General features: G+C 39.0%; 1 pseudogene across 1 annotated transcript in view; it reads left to right on the top strand.

The window, feature by feature from the left end:
* The window catches only part of LOC100965118, a 1,596-nt pseudogene extending 449 nt beyond the window's left edge, over positions 1-1,147 (top strand). Inside the window, exon 1 of the transcript XR_002775170.1 lies at positions 1-1,147. This exon is cut by the window's left edge and continues 449 nt beyond it. The product of XR_002775170.1 is annotated as an ornithine decarboxylase pseudogene (transcript).
* The last annotated feature ends 3,227 nt before the right edge of the window (positions 1,148-4,374 follow it).

The raw sequence follows: 4,374 nt of genomic DNA, 5'->3' as shown, positions 1-4,374 counted from the left end.
GTTGGTTTTGCGGATTGCCACTGATGATTCCAAAGCAGTCTGTCGACTCAGTGTTAAATTTGGTGCCACACTCAAAACCAGCAGAATTCTTTTGGAACGGGCGAAAGAGCTAAATATTGATGTCATTGGTGTCAGCTTCCACGTAGGAAGTGGCTGTACTGATCCTGAGACCTTTGTGCAGGCAATCTCTGATGCCCGCTGGGTGTTTGACATGGGAGCTGAGGTTGGTTTCAGCATGTACCTGCTGGATATTGGCGGTGGCTTTCCTGGATCTGAGGATGTGAAGCTTAAATTTGAAGAGATCACTGGTATAATCAGCCCAGCATTGGACAAGTACTTTCCATCAGACTCTGGAGTGAGAATCATAGCTGAGCCAGGCAGATATTATGTCGCATCAGCTTTCACACTTGCAGTTAATATCATTGCCAAAAAAATTGTATGGAAGGAACAGATAGGCTCTGATGATGAAGATGAGTCCAGTGAACAAACCTTCATGTATTACGTGAATGATGGAGTATATGGATTGTTTAATTGCATCCTTTATGATCATGCTCATGTAAAGCCTCTTCTGCAAAAGAGACCTAAACCAGATGAGAAATATTATTCATCCAGCATATGGGGACCGACATGTGATGTCCTTGACTGGATCGTTGAGCAGTGTGACCTGCCAGAAATGCATGTGGGTGACTGGATGCTCTTTGAAAATATGGGTGCTTATACTGTGGCTGCTGCTTCTACTTTCAATGGATTCCAGAGGCCAACTATCTACTGTGTGATGTCAGGACCAGCGAGGCAACTTGTGCAGCAAATCCAGAACCCCGACTACCTACCCAAAGTAGAAGAGCAGGATGTTGGCCCTCTGCCTGTGTCTTGTGCGTGGGAAAGTGGAATGAAACGTCACCCAGCAACTTGTGCTTCAGCTAGTATTAATGTGTAGATATCATTCTGTAGCTGTTAACTGCAAGTTTAGCTTGAATTAAGGGATTTGGGGGGACCATTTAACTTAATTATTGCTAGTTTTGAAATGTCTTTGTAAGAGTAGGGTTGACACAGATGCAGCAATATGTAAGATTAGGAGATGGGGTCACACTTATCTGTGTTCCTACAGAAACTATTTGTATATTTGTTTTACATGGATTTTTATTCACTTTTCAGACATGCTATGAAAGAGTGCCCCTCTGCTGCTCAGCAAGCATTTGTAGCTTGTACAGTGGCAGAATGGCCCAAAAGCTTAGTGTTGTGACATGTTTTAAGAATAAAGTATCTTGAAATTTAAAAAAATAAAATCCAACTGACTTACTATGGCTTTACTCTGCAACAACCAACAGGAACAGGAGGTCGGTGTCCATGACACAGGTAAGGCCACCAAGGTCCTATCATGGTGAGGCATCATGAGTTTGGACGATGATCCAAAAGGTGTCATCTATAGCAGGAAAGTGTGTAGAGAGAGTCCACAGTCCCCTTGCACTGAGAAATATATCTTATGAGATGCAGTAAGTGCCTTCAGTGGAAAGCAATTAAAAGAAAGGGGAAAATAATATGTTTAACAGTTAACCCAGCATTCCTCTCCATCTAAATTTTAAATAAAACTAGAACAGCAGTTCTCATACTTTGTGGTCTCAAGGCCCATTCACCCTCTTAAAAGTAAATGATTCCAGTAAGTTATTTTTTATGTGGGTTATATCTATTGATATTTATCATATTAAACATTAAAACTGAAAATTTTTAAATATTTATTAATTTAAAAATAAAAATAATGAACCCATCACATAACATATATTTATTTTTAAATCATTATGTTTTCTAAAACAAAAATCATTTGGAGAGAAGAGTAGTATTGTTTTATGCTTTCATAAGTCTATCTTTATGTGCAGCTTAATAGACTGCAGAGACATTCTCATATCTGCTTTTAATCTGCTGGGATGTTACACAGGTGCCCTCTGGAAATCTCCACTAGACATTCTTGAGAGATCAGAAAAATAAATAAATAAATAATGTGTGTCTCATTATGGAAGTGGGTTTGACCACACAAGAAGAGGAGGCTCTTCTTACCAAAAGAACCTTTCTCCAAGGATCTCCAGATGACACTGTGGAGAACTGCCCTGCCAGGGACTGCCCACCACTACACGCAAGCAGAAATTTAAGTTGAACAGAGTAACCTGATATTATTGGAGCAGCTTCTTTCTGTTACCATATAAGATGACTCAACCATTTTCCCTTGCTATACAAATCATATTATTTTGATTAATTTAATTGATCTATGAATTAATTGAATGTAATAAGTTCTATTGATAAATAAAGAGGATATGGAAGTTACTGAAAAGAACTTTGTAAAAGGGTTGCTCTGGGATTAAAGCCTGGCTCTTCTAAAGATCACCTGGCAACCACTTTAAGCATTAGTGTCCCCATTTTTTTTTGTCCCCCATTTTTATTTATTTATTTATATATTTATTTTGAGACAGAGTCTCACTTTATCACCCCTGGTAGAGTCCCCTGGAGTCATAGCTCACAGCAACCTCAAACTCTAGGGTTTAAGCAATTCTCTTGCCTCAGCCTCCCAAGTAGCTGGGACTACAGGTGCCTGCCACAACACCAGGCTATTTTTAGAGGCAGGGGTCTCACTCGATCTTGCTCAGGCTGGTCTCAAACCCATGAGCTCAGGCAATCCACCCACCTCGGCCTTCCAGAGTACTAGGATTATAGGCGTGAGTCACTGCTCCTGGCCAGTGTCCCCATTTTTAAATAGGCATAATAGTGATACTTACCTGTGGGGTATGAGGATTAGATAAGACAGCACAGTGAAATGCTAACATAATGCCTGACACACAGAGAATTTCAAAGTGTTAGCTGCCCTTATTATTCTTTGTTACTTAGCATATTTTTACTCATAGCTGATAAAGATGAATTTTTCTTTATGCCGGGAGAGTAAGTCCTATAAGTGATGATGACTTGTGTCCCTACCACCTAGGAAAATATGCCACTGAAATGGCTTTGGTACATAGTGTTCTGGGGGTGGCTTGAGGAGCAAATCTTTATCTGAGGTCACCCTCTGTCCTCGAGGCTGACTTAGAATGTGATTGGTCTCACTGAAAAGTTTTGCCCTTCGGTGGGGCTGGCTAGAAAAATTAAAATGTATTTGGAGCTAATTTTAAAATAATGGTAGATCTATTTTGGACTTTTATTTTGTATCTTTATCTAAATATGTGTTCCTTGCAAGATTACGTAAAGTTTCCTTTTGGTCAAAAAAACAACCACCACCTCCACTGAAGGAAAAAACCCCTTTCCAATTGGTTACTAGCAAATCCAATTCTATGCTATCTAAATTTCATCTTCCTTTGTTCTAAACTGACAAAAAATGAGGAAATGAGAAAGAAGGAGTTTATAAATGTATGCATTCATGATTTAGTAAAAATTAAATTAAAAAAAGAAAGGAGGTTAAAATTTCTCGTGTAGCTCTTGGGGTTCCATTAAATCACACATAAAGTAAGTAGTAGCTAAGAAAATGAGACCCTGATCACTGCTGCCCTGCTTACCTGTGACTTCATCTTCATTTCTATCTTTTGTTCAGAATACAAAATATATGTTACTTAATTTTCTTTATTCAATGCCAATATTTTCTTGGCACTGAAACAGAAAAGTATTTCCTTTAAGCATATGCTGAGTGACCACAAACAATAAATGTCTTTTATAAGAGGTAATACAGAGGGATAAGACCTTCCCTCACGGGGCCACTAACAGACTGTGTTCAGGTCTTACTCCTACCACACCCCACCACACTCTGACCCAGGTTCTGGGACCTCACAAACCTTGATAAAGACTAGAAAATATCTTAGTTATCTGGCAAGTTATGATCACTTAAAAGTTGAAGAACATACTTTACTTCAGCTATTTTTTGCTCTAATTTTTTTCCCAATGCTTTATGAACATTTAGATACCTCTTAACTCCAAAATATACAAAACAAACAACTAAAATATAGAATCCTTGGCTTACCATTATTGAAGGAATGCGACAAAACATCAATCCAAAATTACATAAAACAGAACAATATTTTGAAAAATAAATTTAATCAGTAAATGAACAAAGCACACACTGGTAAACCAATTAAAATTTTCATGTAGGCTGGATACAGTGGCTCATACTTATAATTCTAGCCCTTAGCAAGACCAAGGTGAGAGCATCACATAAGCCCTGGAGTCCAAGACCAACCTGGGCAATCGTGAGACTCTGTGTCTACAAAAAGTAAAAAATATTAGCCAGGCCTGGTGGTGCACTCCTGTGGCCCCAGCTACTCAGGAGGCTAAGGCAGGAAGATCGCTTGAGCCCAGGAGTTGGATGCTCCTGTGAGCTATGATGGGTCCCAGAAAACAGAGCAA

Source organism: Otolemur garnettii, unplaced genomic scaffold, assembly GCF_000181295.1.
Source record: "Otolemur garnettii isolate 467f Iridium unplaced genomic scaffold, OtoGar3 scaffold00118, whole genome shotgun sequence".
Lineage (NCBI taxonomy): Eukaryota > Metazoa > Chordata > Mammalia > Primates > Galagidae > Otolemur > Otolemur garnettii.
This window is presented reverse-complemented; position numbering and strand designations above follow the sequence as displayed.